Here is a 13658-nt window from a genome sequence, read left to right on the forward strand (position 1 = left end):
GGCTCAAGAAATTGGAAGAAGTCATAACAGTTGAACAGACAGAATAGCTTGAATCAATCTTGATGCAGCTTTCATCTTGTTTTGCTGCAGGCAATCCCTGTAAGAGTGCTTAAGTTCCCAGCACCAATGGAGAACACAGACTTATCTCCTTTTCCTGGAAAGCAAGAGATCAGGCTGGGATGCAGACATAAAACTCCTTAACACCAGTGCTCTCCAGAAAGCAATTTGGTTTTCTTTTATTGCTCTACTCATTCCACAAGAAAGTTGAGTTTGAACAGGCTTTTTGCTGTGTCTGCGCGTTGATTTTGTATTTATTTTAATAGCTCTGCCTGATGATTTTTGCCTGAATCTAACTAATGAATTTGTAAGGTGCTAGCTAGTATAATAAATAAATAGATGGCAACCAGCAGAGTGTTGCTGTAAGAGAAAAGATGAGGCTTGCTATTTGTGCAAGCAGCTCTCATCTGTTACCTCAGACCATAAACTGAGCTTAGGAATTAACATAAAAGATCAGTTCAGCCTTTGTGATACTCCTATATTCTGCCTCCTTATGCTCCTGTGACCCTGGGCACTTCATACACAATCCAAAGTGTCTGTGTCGGTGATAATGTGATGTGAGTTTGGGTGTTTGTTGTTGTTTTACTTCTTTTTTTTTGTTTTTGTTTTTCTCTTAACCTCAGTGATCAAGGTTGATCAATTACCTGGAAATAAAAAAAAAAAGAAAAGAAAAAGATGTTTCATGACCCATCAATCTTCTGGAGATTGTATTTTTATTTTTATTTTTTTCTTTTTTTTCAGCATGCTCTTGAATGTTCTTTTTGTGGTGAGATCTGCTTTTAATACCCTTGCTGGGGTGAGGAGTGGTATTTTGCTTCCAAAAGCCTTTATGCCGTTGGTTGTAATTGGAAGCTTAAAAACAGCAGGCTTAGAAATATTTCAAAGCTCTCTAGAGAGCAGAACCTGGTACTGGAGGCTTATGGACAGATTTTTGCTATCAGGTATGATATCAATCAAGAATAATTCCACTGATTGCAGGGCTGTTACTCTGGCATAACCAGGAGCAGAATGTGACCCTCAGTTTAATTTCTGATATGGCTCCTGGATTTATTAGAACTGTGCATCTCGGAAGGACCCTTCTTGCCTTTGCTGCAGCGGCAGCTTGGTGTAAATCAGATTTCCTTGCAGCTGAAAACAGTGCTGATTATATATGAAGCTCTGACAATGTTTGCTGGAGTTCTGCATTCCCGGGTCCGGCTTAGGCATTCAACCAGCTTATCCTTCTGCCTGTGACCTGAAGTAAGAGAAAAGTGTTTTACAGTAGTAATAAAGAGATTACATTAGATGAAGTTATGAAGTTATTTTCAGTAGCTATATCAGGAAGATTGAGAGTCAATTATTCTGGTCAGGTTCAACTTTAGGACACAAGCAAAGAAGAGAGTTGAGACATTTATATTGTACTAGCAAAAAAAAAAACCCAAAGATTTAAAGATATGTGTTTGCACTGATTACTTGGGAATAGCTAGTGCAGGGAATAACTCTGGAATAACTCTTGGTGATGTCACTGCTCATATTTTGGGAGCTGGAGAATATTATTTCCATCTCTTTTTGGCTGCTTCCTGACTCTTACTTAGCAGAAAAAAAAAAGGAGGCTGTGTGGCCTTTGTCACCTGTCACAGTGAATATTTGGTAGGAAGAACAGCACTGAGGCTCCTGATGGTATTCCTGGGATGTTTTGTAAATTTCTTTTCTGTTATAAAATCTGCTTTCAGAAAACTTTCCAGTGTTCTCTGCTGATTCCACAGAAATACTGATGTATCTCATCACTTTTATTTTATTTTATTTTTTTCCTGCAGAGGGAAATGTTGCTTGAAGATTCGCCATATGTGGCATGTCATTCTGCTACCTATTTTTAAATATTCACATAGACCCTGTGTATTGGAAGGGAAGATGTCTTTTCTGAGATAGCAAGAGCTGAATGAGTAACCTCTTTCTTAAAAGAGACTGATGATCAGCTGCAGATGAGGCTGTGCCATTGGAAGGTAATATTAGTGAAGTCATACTGATGCAAACTCACTGAAGACCTTCGTGTGTGCCCCAGTTACCCTGTCCACAAGACTTTGTTGATATTTTGGCACCATTACTTTACCTCGTCTGGCATCTGCTTCCTTCTCTGCATTCATCTGTGTATTTTCTGCATTTTTTTTAATGTGTTAAAATTTTCTCCTCTTTGGGACATTAGACTTTTATCATTCAAAATGAGCTGAGTGATTCCAGCTTCACAGAATAATAGAAATACCAAAGCCTTCCAGAATACAATGGTGTCAAAGATGTTGTTTTGCTTTCAACAGCTTGTGATGTGCCTGGAAACATACATTGTTTTTCTTCTCTATGCCTTTTCCTTCCTTTCTGGGGACACTAATGGACTTACTAAATTGGCTGCTTGTAGTGAGGGGATTTCAGTCAGGTTTTACTTCCTCTCCGTGTTGTGTAAATTCTGGCCTTTATATGCCTTTATATACTCCCTTCTGGCACAAGCTAAAATTGTCAGTGTCCAAAGAATGAGCTTAACAAGTATAATCAGCACTTGATCTACCATTCTGAAGAAAGAGCATCTAATTACAACTCAATATTTTATTCTGGTAACATTGATTCACCAGAATTGATTGCAGCTTGGTAAGCAGTACGCTCTCTCTCCAGTCTCTCCACTCAACAACCACTTCATCTCAGCAATAGCTGTTGAATTGGTAACGTAACTGCTACTGAAAATTAAGGAGACATAAGGAAGAAAAAAAAGCAACACCCCTCAAATAATTGTTATTACCTTTGCTTGGAGCAGCTTGCTAGAGCTGATGAGCATCAGTGAAACTCATCTACAATGAACCTTGATGGGGAGATGTCCTGGAGCAGATCAGGGTGTTCTTCTGTTAAGATCCAGAAGCTGAATGTGATTTATCCTTGTTTTGCTTCTGTACAGCAAAACTGCCCTATTAATTGCACTTAGTGGTGACCATGGCATCCTGTAAACATTTTTGCCTCTTTTCCCAGCCATTGTAAATCAGAAGCTGTTACACTGAACTTCTTACCAGAGCTGAGCAGTACCACTGCAGCTGAGGAGAGAATTGTGCCTAATTCACAGTCTTGCTAGCTACCAGCAACAAACTCGTATTTCTGGGTGAATTCCTGCTTCTGTTCTTACAATCTAAGAGGGTCAAATACTGCTTTCAGCAAAGCCTGGTCAAGTATTCAGGAAATACTGTTCAGAAACACACATCTTCCGTTGTTTTTAGAGCTCTGTCAAACCACAAATCAAACTGCAGCTTGAGTGAAAATTTATTTAAGTAGCTTTGCTAATTAAAAAGCACTACTGAGGAAGAACCAAGATTATTCCAAGTTTCTCTGAAGATATTGTTGGAGGTCAGGGGATGGAGAACAGTTTATCCAGGCTTTGAGGAGTCTTTGGTGTTTCTGGAAAAACTGGGCTGCCATAATAATGGATTGCAGACCCATTATGCTCCCAGTTAATCTGAAAAAGCTGGATGCCTCTGCAGGCTCGTTTCTGGCAAAAGTTATGAAAGTCTCATTATTGTAAGTACCTGTTCTGTTGCCTATCATTAACTGACAAGGCTGCCCTCTGTTCTACCCATTCTCTTCCATTGTGGAGCCTTGCCTGGGGATTTTTCTTCCCTATCTTCACCACTGAGCCATTTTACTGGCTTTTGGGATAGAGCTGTTCCTCTCCTCAATACAAATTAAACTGAGGTAAAACAGCAAAATCAGGAGGCTGTGTGACATTTGGGTGGTGACAGTGCTTCAAATGCCTGGCATGACTATGCAGGGTTAAAAGAGCTTACACTTTAGAAGAGCTCGCACTTATAAACAATGAAATTTACATGCTTCAGAGGCTTCCTATCTCCTTATCTTGTCCGTGAGGAATTAATAAGCTAGAAGCATTCAGCTCAGAGTGGTGGCTTCTTTGCGTACCTTTTATTAAGTAGCTGAGGCGTGAGGAGACTGTAGCTTGATACATTTACATAGACTGCAGCTGACGGACATGAGGAGTTTTCTTTTGATGCACTTTCTTTAATCCCTTGCACACCAATTCATCCAGCAGGTGATAAAATATCCTTACCATTGCCATAAAAATATTCTCCTCTTATGTGCTGACATATCCACTGAGATCTCCAAATATTTCGTAAACCTTTTGACTGAACTATTGTGAGGCAAGTTTCTTTAATCTTATTTCCTGCTTAAATTGAGGAGGAAAAGGGTGAATTAATTAGACCAAGGCTAGCGTCTAATTTACAAGATCTAGAGCTGTATCTAACACTCATTTTTACTTATACATAGCAGTAACTCTTTCATAACGTTTTTCTTTTTTTCTTTCTTTATCTAAAAACACATTGCCAAGCAAGAAGGAGATTTTCAAAAAATCTCTGTGCTCCACATTTCTTTATTTTTTGATTCTTCTTCAACAGTTCCGTGACTCCACTTTTATGTCCTTCTGTCTTCTCATTTTTCTCCATCTTTTTTTCCTTGGTCCTGATCTTTGACGCCTTGTGCCATCCACTGTGAGTCCCATTCCTCTGCAGCTTACAGAAAACAAAAGGAGCAGGTTATGTAACCATAATGGTTTAATGCTTGCTTGCCCTTTCTTGTCTCTCTTTTCTTTCCTCTGAAGGCTTCCTAGTGTGTGTGGAAAAGAGACTGAGGCAGGTGAGTGGGGTTACATGCTGGCACATCTTCCCTGCCAACCTAGCCCAAGGACTTTGGATGAATGGAAGCCAATTACTAAGAATTCTCTTTTGGTTTGCCGAAGTGCTTTGGCTGAGTTCAAATATGTGTGTTGACTTTCCAGTTCCAAATGCAGAGCATAACAGATTTGGAGAATCTGTAAATTAAAATGAATAAATAAATCACAATCCATACACTGATAATCCATGAAGATAATTTTACAGTGACATTCATTTCTGCATTTATTTCAGTCAATTCTGTAGCTGAAGTTCTGTGATTTTTTTGGTGTTGATGTATTGGTTTTCAAATGTAGGAGTACTTTTAGGACTAAAATAGTATCTTGAGGGTAATGTTGCCTAAATAATTTGCGTGTTTCTGCATGTGCATGTTTGCACAGCAACAGTAGTTATTGAAACTGATGCTAGATATTTCTTGTGTTTTCATTTAATGTTGGGTTTTGCTATTTAAAATTTTGTGGTATGATGGCATTAGGTATTTCTCAGGCACGTGTCAAAACAAGCAACCTGATAATTGCATTTTTGCTTTTCCATTGTTCTGTGCTATAGTAACTGCTTTAATGCTTTATGTGTTTCCACAGACTCAATTTTATCACAGAATCTTAGGCATTGGAAGGGACCTCTGAACATTATTCACTAAAGTAAGTTCCCTAGAGTAGTTTAAACAGGAAAGTAGATTCTGTATATCTCCAGAGAAGGGGACTCCAAAGATGACCCTGGGCAGCTTATTTAGTGATCTGTCACCCTCACAGCAAATAATTTATTTCTCGTATTTGCATAGAACTTCCTGTGCTCCAATTTGTGTCCCCCGCCCCTTGCCCAGTTCTGTCACTGAGTGCTTTGAAAAGAGCGTGGCTCCATCCATGGCACCTTCCCATTAGATATTTGTAAGCATTGATAACATTTCCCTTCCCTTCTCCAGGCTGAAGAGTCCTATGTCTCTCAGCCTTTCCTCATATTGAGGAAAGTCATCTTTGTGGATCTTTGCTGGACCCTCTCTGGAAGATCTCTATCTTTTTGATCTGAGGAGCCCAGAACTGGAAACAATACTCCAGATGTGGCCTCACCAGGGCAGAGTAGAGGGAGGGGAGAACCTCCCTCAACCTGCTGTCCACATTCTTTTTAATGCACCCCAGGATAACAGTGGCCTTCTTGGCTGTAAGGGCACCCTGCTGCCTCATGGCCAGTCTGTTGTCCACCAGGACACCCAGGCCCTTCTCTGCAGAACTCCTCTCCAGCTATTTTTTTAAAAAAGTATGTTTTTTAAAAAACATAAAGAGCATAATGTAGCTAAACTTTACAGTAGTATTTCATGCATAGCATTTCTTGAATCAATCATATCTAATACAGCTCATCTGATATAGATCATCTAAAGTAGGTGTCTGTACCTATGTATTTTGACTCAACAAAATCAGCAAGATTCTAGATTAAAACTGTTTTGCTCAAGAAAAACAAACAAGTTTGCTTTCCTGAAAGTAAAATATTTGTATAAAAAAAAGCAGATCTGAATTGCACTGACAATTCTGAAAGCAAAGAATGAAGCACAAACCACTCTGCCATCTTTGAATGCTGTTCAGGGCTGCTGCAGGCAGTGGCAAGATTTTACATGCTTATGTCCACCAGATGGTAACAGCTACCCACATGCTCCTTGTTGAGTGAGACCCTCAGATCTACCAGCTGGCAGAGCCCTTGTGTGGAGCTGGACTCTTTGGGAACTGAGGCTTCTAGCTGCAGAGTTCAGTGCTGATGGAGTTTCTCTGTCTTTTGTGTTCACAGCACAGTGTGTCTGGTCACAGGTTAGCAGTATCTCTGCACATGTGTGATCCTGGAAGCTAGACTGGTGGTGGCACCCTGTTGCACATACGAAACACAACAACTGGAAAGCATGAGGGGCTGAGTACCATCTTTCATGCTTGAAATGGTCATCTGGAAAGACCCTCAGCCCTTATGTCCTTAGTGAGGCAATTGGTGAAGGCCAGATTTTGCTCTGGCTGAATTCATGCAAATCTACTGATTTCAAAAGAGGCATGTGCAGAACTAATATCCACAGGCATATCAGATTAATATTAGATACACATGGTCTGTTATAGTATACTCAGAAGGTAATTTCCATCTGATTCACACATTAGAAAATGCCAGATTTTGAATGTTCTCTGATGGATTTAATAACACTTTGTCATCATCAAATGTCTCTCAAATGCTAATCAAGGCAGAAGAAACAATAAACATCTCTTCCAATTAATCCATATGAAAAAAATCTGTTCAATCAATAAAACTGAAAAGGATCTAATAACGTGAGATGAATCAAGAAGATGAGGTTTTTCACCTCAGTATCACTGGCTTATATGGTCACAGAATCACAGAATATCCCTAGCTAGAGGGCACCCACAAGGTACATGAAGTCCAACTCCTGGCTCCACACAGGACCACCCAAAATCCAAATCCCACGTCTGAAAGCTTTGTCTCCTAGAACATCAATATATTGAGGCCATGCCCAGTGCTCTTGGGAAGCTGTTCCATGTACCACCACTCTCTGGGAAGAACCTTGTCCTGCCCCTCCCCTGACGCAGCTCCATGCCGTTCCCTCAAGCCCTGTTGCTGTCACCCAGAGCAGAGCTCAGAGCTGCCCCTCCGCTCCCTGCGAGGAGCTGCAGCCCCATCAGGCCTCCCCTCAGCTCCTCTGCTCTGTGCTGAACAATCTAGGGATCTCAGTTCCTCCTAATACGTCTTGCCCTCCAGACCCTTCCACCATCTTCATAGCCCTCCTTTGGATGTTCTCTAGTAACTCCGTCCCTCTGGTCTCTGCTTTTGGTACAGTCTTTGTGTACAGGCTTTTCATTTATACAGGTCATTTGTGGGATTCCCTAGAGAGAACAGACTGATCTCAAAAATCCACTTGGGAACAGGAAATACGCAGCGCTGAGCTCCCATCTGCTCCCTCACACAGAAATGTTGCGCTCTATGGTAATGTTCCACACTGTGGCATTAACACAGATGAAAGCTGTAACGGATGCGCCAATGTCTGCAGGATGGTGGTAGTTGTTTTTAACAGGCACTTACATGCTTAATGTGATGCAATTGTCAACATAGGATTTCTAAACAGAAATAAATACACTCACTAGTACAACTTTTGGGATAATTGATCAAAAAAAAAAGAAAAAAGAAAAAAAAAAAAGGGTTTTCAACTTTTTGTTTTTTTTAGGCATAAGCCAAGAAGATCTGCTGTTTAGCAGACTCAGGCCTCCTTGAAGAATAGTTTTAAATATTGAATGCCCTCTCCATGTAGAGAAAACATCTCTATTAGAAGTCATTGGCTGAACTAGCACCTGAAGGACATCAATTTGATGTCCATTTGTCTTTCTTTGTCATTTAAGAGAGTCTTTTTGTGTTAAATGGAGTAGCTGGTGCAGAAATTGCTCTGGTCTTGTTTTCTGGCTCTATCTATCACTCCTTGTCTGACATGACAAGGAGCTCAGGATAGCTGCACTTAAAGGAAGGGAAGTACAAAATTTGAAGATCATAACCCTGTCAAGTTTCAGTTCATGGTGAAGTTGGCCATTTATACAAACACATTCAGATTCTTCTTTCAAGATACATTTGCAGTATCACACAAAACTGGGCTACACAGTTCTTGCTCAGAGCAAGATTAGAGGATTATGTATATTTCCTGTATATTGGAAAGAAATAGTATGGGCAAACAAAAAACTTGCTTTCTGACTTATTGCATTGTGAACAAAAATGTTGCTCATACATTAAAAAAACCAACAACATACATATGTATATATATTTAATACAATATTTGAAACAGTGTTGTCAATTTTACCAGAAAATTTCACTACCAATCACTTCAGCTTTGGATTTTGTTTAGTGGTGAAAAAATGATGTATGAATATTGATGGTGTTTACCAAATGGTTAGTAAAGCCTTGCAGTGAATTTAATCCTACGCTACAGTAACGTAGCAAAATACACGATGAAAACTTATCCCTATGTGTGCATTAAAACATGCTTTCTATTTGGAGAAGAACTGTCATAAATTAAACTTCTCTTTTTGAGCTTAAGGTCAGATCTTTAATCTTGAGCCAGTATCTGAGCCATTAAATCTGAAGGAAACAAGGAGTTACATCTTACAGGTAGTCATCAGAATCATCCAGTTAAAGGTGTCAGTGGAAGTGATCTATCACAGTGATGAAGGGTAATGAAAGCGCTGTGTCTGGATCCAGGTGTAAGTGGCCTTCAGAGAAAGTGAAAAATCTGTTATTGAATATAGGTGAAATGTTGATTAAGTTAAGCAAGTCAAACGTTGATTCTAAAGGCAACAGAACTTTGTCAGTAGTAAACATGCTGTGAAGTCCTATTCCAAAAATTTCATGACCAATTCAAGGTTGAACAGGCTTAACTGATTCTGCAAAATTATGGTATTTACCTTCAGTGCTTCCTCTCACACTGGAAGGAAGCTTGGGATTTTATTTCTTTTCTTTTTTTTTTTTTTCTAAAATAAAATAACTCGATTATTGTGAGAATTAACCTGCCTAGAATTCTGTATCAATTATGGAAATGATCACACCATCTTTCTTAAAACCAGGGAGTGCAGGCAGTGCTGGTTTATAAACCTTATCCAAATTCTGACCATTGTTATCACTTGGCAATTCATAAAATGATGTGTTTAAAAACCATAATCAGTAGTCTGTTCTATTCTGTCAGGAGCATTCCCCTGTTAGACTCATGCAGTTTCAGTACAGCTTTTCCTTTTGTCTACAGCCATAAAACTTAACAAGTGATAATGTGTAAACAAGAATATGCATTGTGCAGATAAATAGGCTCCCACTGCTGAACAAGTTCTTGGCAGTTGACATTAGAAATAGATACAGATTGGAAACTGGAATACAGTATTTATTTTGATAGCACTCTCTGCTGTCTCCAGGATAAAATTAGTGGCTTTTAAGATAGATTCACTTTTCCAGAAGTTTTAAACTTTTTAAAACCTTTGTTTATAACACCAAAGGGAAAGATGATAATAATCAGCAGTTCTTCACAGAAATCAGATCTGCATTAATTGACTGAAAATTTCCAGTTCCATGAAAGCACAATTATGTTTAGCTACTGTAGTTAGGAAAAGTGAAACAAAGAAGTCTCAAAGATTTGCATTGACCTCAGAGGTCTTTATTCAAGAAACAAAACTAATCTGGATTACACAGTCCACTGAAAACTCAGAGGAAGAAAGTGTAGCTATCAGTATGATATTAAATATTTCCTGCATGGACTTTTCATTAGTTGCATAGGTGCTTAAAAGGCTTGACAGAAGTTCCAAACAAATGGTGAAGTTTTCTTTCCTGAAGCATAACATCATTAAATTTGCCTTCAACAGGTACTGTCTAATGCTAGATTCAGTTATTTTTCCCCCATTATTTTTGATGTACTTTAAGTAAGAGGGGTAAATATGAAGTTCAAAGGATCAGTACTGGCAAACAAAGAGTTAAGCTTGAAGTTTTAGACTCAAGCCAATCTTAGATTTGGTCTAATGAAGAGCTTTCAAGTAATAGTGAGCAAGAGACATTCACAGATATTCTTTTGAATGAAATTGTAGGTTTACTTTCCTGTCTGGTTGGAAATTTGCATTTATAGCACAATAATTAGCCCATCTATTTAAGGTTGCATTTTCTTTGCACATTCATCTAATTAAGCCATTCTAAGACTTGGGCTACTAAATGCAGTGAGAATATTAAATATGCACATGAATACATCATAACTATTTTTGGGAGAGATAGTGTAGTCATATATTGTGATGGGTTTTTAAAAATTCAGTCACTCTGACCAACAGCAACATTAAAGCAATAAATCCACTCAGTAGGTTCCCTCTTACTGACTATCCACCCCAACATTAAGAAGCTTGAGTTCATTTCTTTGAGGATCAGTATCCAAATCACATAAAGCACCATCACATTTCTGTGAAAGACAAACCTGTAAAAGTAGTTATGGGACTCATGAGTTCAGAGAACATTTTTTTCCTCATTTGTCCAAGCAAATATGTAATTTTATGAGATTTACATGCCTTGTAAATCTCTTATTGTTTCACTGTCCCTCTCTCCATCAAGGAGAACGATAACATCTCTACTGTACGAAGGCTGCATTGCTTGTTTAATCAGTTAAGCTTGTAAAATGCTTTACATTCATCTGGCTTTCTTCCATCACAGTATCTTGGAGAAAAATCTTACTCTTTTTGTTGGCAAAGAAGGAATTTAATGGAGTGGCAAACTAATGTGTCCTGTTATGGTAGCTCTCTCAAAGCAGAGTGGCACGATATGTAGGCATGATGGATGAACCAGTGTTTGTGGTGAAAATTGTAAATGACCCGTTGTAGGACTTGCCTTTAATGCAAAAGTTGATGGAGTTGCAAGTGTGTCTCTTAACTCAGATTCTGCACAAATCTCCATAACTCAAACACAGTAGTACTTTTAATTTGCACTGTTTGACCTTCTGAGGGAATAGGTGAAAACTCCAATCCCTTTTTACACTTCTCATCAAGACACTGCAACCCTTTACATCAGTCTCTCCAACTGAAATTTCTTTTGTACTGAAGGAAAAAAAATAAAAAAAAACCAAACACACACACACAAAAATCCATAGGAAATAGTTTTTAACTAGTTCACCTTAGCTGCTGTACAAAGTGCTGAGAAAAGCACCATGGAATTAGTAGGACTATTGGGAATTCAGCAACATAAGGATTGTACAAAATGGGGCCATTCTTATTGGAGCACACTTAATGGTAAAGGCTTGTCGTACAAACAGGAGGTGCAACTTATTATGGAAATGAAGACTTGTCATTGGAAACCTCCTAAAGAAGTCTCTGCTGTTTCCCAGCCGAGAACTGTTCTCCAACACCAAAATCATTCCAGAAGGTTTAGGGTTGAAATTTGTCAGGCAGCTGCTGTCAGACAGGAGAACAAATCAAGGTAATTCAGAGCAGCTGACTGGGATCCCTTGTGCTGCAAGCATGCTTACCACAATATGAGCTCTGGAAGTGATGATGCTGGAGTCAGTGAGAGCTTCTACACCTTCTTTATATATAATTTCTCAAATTCTGAGGGCTGCTCAGAAATTAGTGCCCCAGATATCAGAGGCAGATATTGGCAGTAGAGGTTGAACCTTCCTGACAATATTTGATAGTATTTTGTTGCCATGTGACAGATGGCAGCAGAGGGGCAGTCTGATAGAATGGCATCTACCATGGAAGTGCATATAGAGCAAAGATGCATCACTGAATTCCTCCATGAAGAAAAAATGGCACCCATTGACATTCACTGATACTTGCTGAACGTTTATAGAGACCAACCAGCACATGTGAGCCCAGTGAGGCAGTGGGTGGTGCATTTCAGCAGTGGCGACAGTGACATGAAAGACAAGCCACGTTCCGGATTGCCAGGAGCGTCTCGATCAGCTCATCTGTGTGAATTAGTTAATGGTGGTAAATATGTTGAAGAGTAGTGTTTTGTAGCTGAGAATTTGTTCTATCAAGTAGTGTTATTATGTTTTTGTATCTGTTGTAGTTTCCATAGAAAGAAATAGGAAGTGTTACTTTTGGAGTGGCCTACGTATTAGTCGTTTGTGTATATGTGCTACTATAGACTTACATAAGCTTTATATACTAGCTTGTGCATTAAAAAATCTTTCTCATGGTGAAAGTAGACTTCCTAACCATCTTTTTTCCCAGTTCATACTGAACATTCAAGATTAACAAAAATGGTAAATAGAGGGGGCACTGTCTCAGAAAAGTTTGTTCTGGTGCGTTGGTAGCAGAGCAGTGAAAACATTGTATAGATCCTGAAGCTTACAAACTGAGAGCCCTAGACAGGCAAGGACAATGGCCCCTGTGAGACCTAGATAGAGAAATTGTGAATTTCAATGTGAAAGGGATGGATTTGGCAACACTTCAAGAATCTGCAAGAGTTTCAAAAAGGATAGGGAATCTAAGATAGGGAATTATGTTCAGTTGTTCTGGTAGTCTTCCATGACTGTGGTAATTGAATTTTCTAAAGGAAGAATAACTGAGCACTTAGGTGCTAAGCCCTGGGGAAAAGCTTGCTGAGGCATTCTTAGGGACCTCCTGTACAGTGCCTGGGAGCTGCATTAACTTTCTGCTTGTCTGAGCCACACTACAGGTATTCCTGTGTCCAGGTTGTTGATCCCAACCTTAACTTGCAAATGTGAGTTATCAGCTGGACCTACAGACTTGCTTGCCGATATCTGGGATCAGCTGATTTTAGTTACATTCTATGGACTTACTCTGCTCACCTCATTTGAATGCTATGTGAATGGGCACTTACTTATTGGGTCTCAGCACTCAACTCTGCTTCCTCGATAAAGCAGTAGCTCTCACTGTAGCCTGGTGAGGCAAAACACAGTGAGTAGGAAGTAAGAGTTTGAGGAAGATTGTGCTCAGCTGGTAAGAAGCTAGAAGCAGTTGTATCTTGAAGCCAATCTGTGAAGAAATATTTTCTCTGCTTAAGAAATTTTCCAGCAGGAATAATAAAAGCAATAATTGATGTGAAGTTTTGTGGACCAACAGAACTTCAGGTGAGTGGGAACCTGCTGAAACATCATAAACATGTGAGCTCAGACAAGAGGCATTGACTTGGGTAATTAAATGCCAGGGCTTCATCTAAAATCAGCAAAAATGTTTCTGCTAGCATAAGCAAGGGTAGGATTTCACCAGGCAGAATTCAGCAAATACATACATTTTTAGAGGGCTTAACTATAAGGCTTTCTGGTTTGTTCTTACTACTTCCATAAAGAAGTACAATCTATGGTTAAATTTTCTGTTGGATTGTTTGCAATAATTACACTTCTTTCTCCCATCTTCCTGATTTGGCAAAGAGATCTAGAAGTATTTTGGGGGATTGCAAAATTGGGGT

This window comes from Tympanuchus pallidicinctus, unplaced genomic scaffold, assembly GCF_026119805.1.
Source record: "Tympanuchus pallidicinctus isolate F22 unplaced genomic scaffold, pur_lepc_1.0 scaffold10, whole genome shotgun sequence".
Taxonomy (NCBI): domain Eukaryota; kingdom Metazoa; phylum Chordata; class Aves; order Galliformes; family Phasianidae; genus Tympanuchus; species Tympanuchus pallidicinctus.